Source organism: Emydura macquarii, unplaced genomic scaffold, assembly GCF_026122565.2.
Source record: "Emydura macquarii macquarii isolate MOO-44397 ecotype Brisbane River unplaced genomic scaffold, CSIRO-AGI_Emac_v2 contig_1198, whole genome shotgun sequence".
NCBI lineage: Eukaryota > Metazoa > Chordata > Testudines > Chelidae > Emydura > Emydura macquarii.
This window is the reverse complement of record NW_027131335.1, coordinates 1-8812: the sequence shown is the minus strand read 5'-3', so window position 1 is coordinate 8812 and position 8812 is coordinate 1. Positions and strand designations below refer to the sequence as shown.

At 49.0% G+C, this 8812-nt stretch overlaps 1 pseudogene; it reads left to right on the top strand.

Moving 5' to 3' along the window:
* Positions 1-3157: 3157 nt before the first annotated feature.
* LOC137152342 (olfactory receptor 10D3-like) lies at positions 3158-4090 on the top strand (annotated as a pseudogene).
* Positions 4091-8812: the final 4722 nt, after the last annotated feature.

Genomic DNA, 8812 nt, shown 5'->3' with positions numbered 1-8812 from the left:
CTTTGAGTGAAGTTTTGCTTCTCCCTTCTAACCTCAGGACGCTTCACTCCTGGATCCCAGCTGGCTAATACATGCTGACTTGCTTTGCCAAGGCTGCCCCTCTGGTGCCATGGCTCCCCGGAGGGGTGAAGCTTTTACCAAGGGTCTGAACTCATCAGGATGCGCTCCACAGACACTGCGGGAAACAGGGGCCCAGTCTCAGCGGAGTGGAGGTGCATGGCTTGTCCTTGCAAAAGACTGGAGGCCCAGGGTTTAACTCATGGAAGGAGGCCCTTAGAGAGAAATTATACAGAGGGGAGGCTTCTCGTGCCCCGTAAACAGGGAACATCACAGGATTTGAGTGCCCAGCCCCTGGAACAATCCTAGCCTTAGTGACTACAAAGATGGCTGGATTGGGAGGGGTTATTTTTGCAGCAAAATATCCTGAGCCCCATCGAACACAGGAAATATCCAGAGGTGACAGGCGGAGCGCTGTGTTAGCTGCATCATCCTGTGTGAGGGAGTCAGATGTTTGCATCTTTTGAAGTGAAACAGTATGTTTGATTGTTGGGTCAAAGGGGCTGGTTGGCAGGTGTCAGAAGGAGAAAGAGAGAGACAGTGTCAGACCAATAGAGACATACAGAGAGAGACAGAGAAAGCAAGCAAGAGGTGTGGGTGTGGAGAGAGAGAGGTTTGACCTGATGATTGTGGGAGAAGGTGAATGACTTTTTTGCCCGACCACGAGGAGACTCTCAGTTCTGCTTTTCATCTTGGTGACTGGGATTTTCAAGCTGTTTGTCTGTTTCCAGTCTGGCTTTGAACGTTGAGTTTCCCAGGCGGTGATGGGTTCTTCCTCTCTCACTTTCTGCCCCTCTTCCCGCAGCGGCTCAAAGATGGGCCTGGCCCAGGTTTTCCAGCTCCCTCAGATCACGTATGTGGAAGGAGAAAGGATCTTGTTCTCATGCAGCCAAAATGACACCTCCCACGACTCAATGTCTTGGTACAAACAGCCCCGGCAGGGCCCTGGGGTGCTGAGCTTTCTAGGGACTGGGTGTGACGGCTTCTCCACCGCTGGAGAACTCACCATGGCTGTAGACAAGTCCTCCCGCTCCACCAGCCTCACCCGAGATGGTGTGAGCGACGCTGGCATCTACTACTGTGCAGTGAGAGACACAACGAGGGGAACCCAGCTGCCAGCTGTGCAGAAATCCTGCCTAAGGGCTTCCTGCCAACTCCATTCACAGTACGGCTGCGTCCCCCGGCCAAGCTGCGCTTATTCACAGCAGCTGGGGATCTGCCCCATTGACTCCAGGGGGGCTACGGACCAATTTACACCAGCAGGGATCTGACACAGACTCCATCGGTGCTACACTGATTTACACCAGCTAAGGAGTTAACAGCTGGAGGCCCAGGACCTTTTGGTGTTGGAAGAATTTGACAAGGTCTTTTTGGCTGGAATTTTCAGAGGAGCCTAAGGGAGTGAGGCACGCAATTCGATAGGATAGGAGTACCTAACTCCCTTAAACTCCTTTGGCACTGTGTTACCAACCAAAACCTCTAGAGGGCGCTGAGTGCCTTGATTAAAACAACGCTTCCCGCACAAACTCCCTTTAGTAGTTTAAGGTGTAAAAATCCCCCTCTTCAGGGTTTAGAGACATCTCCGGTGGATGGGGCTAGGAGGACGCTTCCTTTCTTGGCAGCTCATCCCATGACTGCTCCCTGCAGGGTTTCCTCACACTTTCCTCTAATGCAGGTGGCCCATTATCCCCATCTACTAACTGGAAAACAGCTGATGCAAAGTGCTGGTTAATTGCTCCCTCCTCTCAGGTCTCAGACTGGGAGAGGGGAGTTGCCCAAGGGCTAAACTCCCCAAGACCAGGCCGGAGAGCAACATAAATGCTCCTGCAGCTGGAGATCATGGATGATTCTGGAGTCACTGCGGTGACTGTGTCAATGCTATGCAGGTCTTGTGTGCAACGGTTGCACTGTCATTAAGAGAGATCATCTCCTCCAAGTCAGAATAATGAACAGATCTCAGCCTCTTTGGGTATGTAGGATCTGTTTCTATGTCTGCAGGTGGAACAAACTGGGGAGAAAGAGCTAAAGACTTCCACTGCATGGTGACTGTGTGACTCTTGGCTAAGGCACCGAGTGTGAGGTTCTGGAGCAGCCTTCTAGTCTATTTCCTCCCCTTCGCTCTGTCTCTTTGACTCTCTCTCTCTCTCCATTTCTATCTCCCATTCTCTCTCTCTCTCCAAATCTATGTAGCACCTTGGGTTGACTGGAGCTCTGAGCTGGTACAGAACATGCTCAGTCTTAGATGCTTGACTGGTTGGTACTTGCTCACATGCTCCTGGTCAAACTGATCACCAGATTTGGGAGTCAGTAAGAAATTTTCCACCAGGTTAGATTTGCAGGGACCTTGTGGTTTTTTCCACCTTCTTCTGCAGCATGGGGGGTTGTGTCACCTGCTGGGATCAGCCAAGTATATCTCACTGTGTCAGGCATTGGTGATGCCTGGGCCTTTCCTGTTCTCTGCCTGATTCACAACTGTTTAGTCTTCGGACGTCTGAAGAAGTGCTTTGGTTTAAGTGAAATTGTTGGCCTCGGTGTGGGGTATGTTTAATGGTCTGTGATGTACAGGAGGTCAGACTAGATTATCTAATAGACCCTTCGGGCCTTAAACTCCATGAAATTCTCTCTCTCACCTTCAATGTGCAGTGTCTCTCTCTCTTTCTCTCTCTCTCTCCACACAAAGAGGAGAATTTTGCATTATCATACTAAAGTATTTTGGAGGTTTCTTTCAGTCTTGCACTCTCTCTGGGAAGGTACTTAGGAGTCAGCTAAATTCATGATCCAATTCTAGATAATTTGCTTTCCTTTTATTAATTTTTCTTTGGCTCTCTGATACCACGATGATGGATGAGCTATAAGAACTGAATAGAATAGAATAGAAGATAGTTGAATAGAAAAGAAGAAAGGAAAATAGAATTCAGCAGAATCGACCAAATATGAGTCCTGATTCTCCACTCACTTCCACCAAACTTATGCGGGTTAGAAAGGTTTACCCTTTGAGAGTAAAATTTGTGGGGTACAAAGGAATAAACAAATCATGATTTATTGAGATTGCTAATCTGGCTGCATTCTCTCTATATCTCCAGGAATGACCCCGTCTCGCATGGAAATGGAGAATCGCACTGTGGTGTCAGAATTCATTCTCTTAGGGAACCCCAACACCAAAAGCCAGGAGACCATCCTTTTCATCGGCTTCTTAGCTTTCTACCTCTGCACCCTCCTGGGCAACCTGCTCATTTTTTCAGCCATCCTCGCTGACTCCCGCCTGCACACCCCCATGTACTTCTTCCTCTGCAATCTCTCTGTGGTGGACCTTGGATTCGCCTCTATCAGCACCCCTAATTTGCTGGTCAATCTCTGGGCCAGGAGTAGAACCATCTCGCTGGGTGGCTGCATGTCTCAGGTCTTCTTCTTCCACTTCCTAGGCTGCACCGAGTGCCTGCTCTGCACCATCATAGCCTATGACAGGTACGTGGCCATCTGCCACCCGCTGCGCTACCTAATCATCATGAACTGGAGGGTGTGCGCCATCCTGGCTGCAGGCACCTGGGTCAGCAGCTCCTTCCATGGCACCATTCTCACCAGCCTGACCTTCACCCTGCCCTACTGCAGGCCCAATGTGATAGACTATTTCTTCTGTGACATCTTCCCCGTGACCAAGCTGGCCTGCGCAGACACGTACGTCATCGAGACCATGACTTTTACCAACACTGGGATGGTGCCCATGACCTGCTTCCTCCTCATCCTCATGTCCTACGTCCGCATCGTCTACACCATCCTGAAGATGAACTCAGCCGAAGAGTGACGCAAAGCAGCCTCCACTTGCTCCTCACATCTGACGGTGGTGACGCTGTTCTTTGGGCCCTGCGCCCTGGTCTATATGCAGCCACAGCTGAGAAAAGTGCTGGTGACTGCTGTGCAGCTCTTGGGCGATGTGGTCACGCCCATGCTGAACCCGGTCATCTACACGCTGAGGAACAAGGAGGTGAAACGGGCTCTGTGGAAACTGAGAGGGGGTCAAACGACTGCACGTTGATGTGCTGCATCTGCAGAAGTAGCATGTGGGTGAGCATTGAAATATGTCTATGAATTCATCTGCATGGCTCTTCAGCGGCTTCTGTGAGAGTCTCTGTCTCTCTCCTTCCCCATACAGCCTCACCTGTCTATCTGGAGATCTACTAATCAGAAAAATGCTCCTAAAAGCGTCTAGCTGTCTTGGACATGATTTCAGGCTGACATGTTCAAAGCTGCCTAAGGGACAGGCACACTCAGTCTGCATTAAAATTAGGAACCTAAATTCCATTTTCATAGAATCATAGAAGAACATGGTTGGAAGGGACCTCAGGAGGTCGTCTAGTCCAGCCCCCTGCTCAAAGCAGGACCAACCCCAGCCCCATCAGAAGTGATGGAGGCATTTAGGAGTCTAAGGTACGTCTTCACTGACAGCAGCAAATTTGCCACCATCAGATCGATCTATCCAGGTCGATTGAGCGGTCAGTGAGGACCCGCTCAATCGATGTGGAAGTCGACTTGTGAAAACAACCCCCTCAAGAACTGCGGTGCAGTGAAGACACCGTGTACAATGGAAGTTAAGAAGTCCTAATGTCCAACCTAGACCTCCCCCCCTGCAACTTGAAACCGTTGCTCCTTGTTCTGTCATCTGCCACCACAGAGAACAGCCTAGCTCCATCCTCCCTGGAACCCCCTTTCAGGTTGTTAAAGGCCGCTATCAAACCCCTCTCACTCTTCTCTTCTGCGGTCTAAATAATCCTAGTTCCCTCAGCCTCGCCTCAGAAATCACGTTCTCCAGCCTCCTAATCAATTTTGTTGCCTCCGCTGGACTCTCTCCAACTTGGCCACATCCTTTTTGTAGTGGGGGCGATCTGTGGAAGATTCCCTATTTAACCTTGAGTAACTCACTGAATTGCTTTGTGCCTCAGTTTCCGCATCTGTTAAACAGGGATCATTTAATCCTTTTGTCTCTCTCATCCATTAAATGTGTATCCATTTCAGACAGTGACAGTCTCTTACTATGTGTCCATGCAACACCCAGCAGAAAGGGGCCCACATCTGAGTTCCAGTCTGTAGGTCCGACCATAATACCAATGATAAGAATCAGAGGCGACCCAGGGTGGGGGAATGAGGGGTCAGGTGATGGTGCAGATTTCTGCCAGGGTTTGCTGGCCAGACCCTCTCCCTCTCCAGAGACTCCTGGAGCAGGCTGCAAGCTGCAGCCATGGGGAGACGGAGAAGCAAACACTTTTCTGTGGGAGCTGCAGGGAGGGGCAGCTGAGAGCAGAGCCTGTGTGTGCCTTTGAACTGTGCCCTCTGCCCACCAGCAGCAGGTCCCAGCCGCCTCTGATAGGAACAGTGAGAATACAAATAAAAAGAGTAAAATGCAGCTCTGGCCCTGGTGTTCCTGGCAATGACACATGGGACTCAGCTGGTGCCAGCCAAGAGTAACCTGGGAGCTGCTACCCAGCACAGTGATAAGGGCCCCCCTGGGCATTCATTAGAACACCTGCATTTTAATTAACCCCAAAGGCGACTGCACCTCCTGGTATGTTATGACTGAGCTGGGATAATCTGTCTACAGAGACTAATTATAACTTCTGCCTTCTGCCACTTCAGTCCGGCTCCCAAATAAGATGCCAACCACAGGAATAGCAAGAAATGACAGCGATGAAAAGAATTGCAAAGGGCCTTACTGACACTGCTCTGCTATGGCAGCAGCAAACGGATCCATGAGCTCAGTGCTGACAAACCCCTAACACAGCCCTGCTTCCCTGGCTCTGTCACACCCTCTGTGTGTGGAGTCTATGGACTGGTTGAGGTTACAGGCTATGCCAGCAATGTAGCTAACCACTGCTAAGCCTTTAGCATCGAGGCACAGCAGAGATGCAAGACGAGCCTTACCAGGATAGTGAAGGGGCAGCTTTGTTAAGTTAAATGAACCTTAATTCTCTAAAGATCCTTTCCCCCATGAACACCGGTTGTGCAAAGGGCTGGGTAAGAGAACATGCCCAAGACCCAGAAAGACGCAGAGTGATGTTCATCCCAGTGGAAAGAGAAGGGATGGTGTTGGGGTAATGCTGAGACTGGAATCCTAGACCGCTGGGTCAGATTCCCGGCTCTTCCACACACTCCTTTTGTGACCTCAGACAATTCAATCAGTCTGAGATTTTCAAGAAAGCCAATAGGAGTTAGGAGCCCAAAGCCCACTGCACTAGAATGAGTTTTGGGAGCCTGGCTCCTTTGAAAATCTCACCCTCAATTTCTCTGTGCCTCAGTTCTCCCTTGTAAAACGGGCTGGTAACCCTTCCTACGTCTGTGAACTCTGAAAGGCAGGGACTGTCTCACGCTGTGTCTGAGCAGCACCCAGAACACTGGAGCCATGATCTTCCTGTAGTTGCTAGGGACCGCTATACTGCCAGTCTGTACTGGATAGCAAAAAGTGATCCCAAGTGGTGCACGGGACATACGCTGTCCATCTGCACAGCGCTGACTTTCACCCTCACAGATAATCACACAACTGCATGACTACATCCATGTGCACAAAGAGACAGAAGGGGGCACAGGAGCAGCGGCTAATTCAAACGAAGGAGAAAGCTCTGTTGGCTACACAGACCACTAGCTGAACACCTGGCCCAGTTCACTTCTATTTCACACTCCTGGGTGGAATTCACTGGCTTGTGTTACACGGCGGGAGAGACTAGATGATAATTAACATCCCATGTCCCCTCATCATTTATGGGTTAGATTCTCAGCTGGTGTAAATCTCCATAGCTCCTTTGAGTCCAATGGAGTTAGTCCTGATTTACACCAGCAGGGTGAGTGACAGAGGGGAATCAGCCCCATTGAACCCAATGGAGTTACTCAGGATTCAGATCATGGCGAGTGAGAGGAGAATCTGCAGTCTGGTGGAGCTGAGGATCCGGCCCTTTCAGTTTAATAGTGCTACCTTTATTTATGCCAGCTGAGCAGCTGGTCCTGGGGGGTCTGTGAGTGTCCTCTAAAATGATGCAACATCTCAGTTAATTGGTGACTCTGCTGAGGTCTCAGACCAGGAGCCTAGAGGGGATTCAGAGACCGGGTCCCAAAGGGACCTTGGTGATTTAAAGACCATGGACAGCCTAAAGGCTGTGGGAAGCTGTGGAAAAGCTCTGGGGCTCTGCAGCAGCCTGTGGACATCCCTGGCTACCTTCGGAGACGATGAGGTCTGCAGGCTGGATAACAAAAGCGCTTCTACACAGGGGTCACGGCCAGGGGGAAGAGGATACATTGGATTCAGCTGGATCATCCTCTCGCAATGCAGCCAGTGTAAGACATCTGGTCTGGTAAAGATTTTCTCTGTCCCTCACTCTCTTCCTTTCTTGAAATCTGTCAGTCTCCGCCTCACTCAAGGACGATGTCACCCAAATATTTTCTATAGAGAAAAATCCATCCATCCATCTGTCCATGTGTCTCTCTGTCTCTGTTGTGGCTGTGTATCATTTATCACACTCTTTCCGTTAATCTCTGTGTGGCTATGTACACACCACAGCTTAGCTCGGTATAAGTTAGGTTGTTCAGGGGTTGAATAAGCCAGTGTAAGTTACACCAACCTAAGCACTGGTGTGGAGAACTCAGTGTGGACAGGAGAGCTTCTCCCACTGACATAGCTATCGCTGTTTGCAGGGGCTGGAGTATTTAACATGATGGTAGAGCTCTGTCCCATCGCCTTAGCCTGTCTGTACTAGCAGTGCTACAGCGATGCTGCTGTAAGCTCTGTAGTGTAGCCAGCAGGTGATAACCCAACACAGCCCCTTTTCCCTTCCAACAGCACCTCTCATGCATGGGGAAAGCTCCCTGAGAAAATGCAAATAGACACTTTATTATTGTCCTTCAAATCTGACCTTAAAAATCCCCTGTTGTGAAAGTCACAGAATGCAGCCTGCTGATCATGGCTGAGCAGATGACAAGCTGTCACTATTCCTCTTTTTTCCTTTTTCCCATAAAATACCCATAACAATTCATATCATTAACAAAGCTGGGACAATTCTTCATCAGATTCATTTGTTCGTATGTTGCATCCGCACCGTCTCCTTTAACACAAACACAGAGCAGCACCTACATTGATAAAAATGAATCCCTGACAAAACAAACTACTCCACTGCACACCCAATAATCCCTCTGCAGAGAGGATCAGAGAAGGAATGAACCACATATGATAAATGTTAGTCACATCCCCTCATCCACCAATGGAAGGCTCTAAGATACCCCATCTTTATCACCGTAGTAAGCATCCATATAGAAGAATAGAGTTGAAGAAATTAGGAAAGGAGAGGAGAGAAGAGAAGAAACTAGAATAGAATAGGACATCCCCTTTGTCTCTTCGTCTTTGGATGGTAAGATCTTCAAGGCAGACATTTTCTCTTTCTCCATTCTGCACTGCACAGTGAGGACCTGACCCCAACCTGCTCATCTTATCAGCCATCCTCGGTGACTCCCACCTGCACACCCCCATGTACTTTTTCCTAGTATGATCTATGAGAACTGAATAGATAGAAGATGGTTGAATGGAAAAGAAGAAAGGACAATTAAATTGAGTAGCATCAAATAGAATTGATGATATATTAGAGTCCAGATTCTCCACTCACTTTCACCTAAATTATGATGATTAGAAAGGTTTACCCTTGTAGATTAAGTTGTGCTGTGCTATGAATAAACAAACCATAATTTATTGAGTTTGCTAATCTGGCTGCATTATCTCTGTACT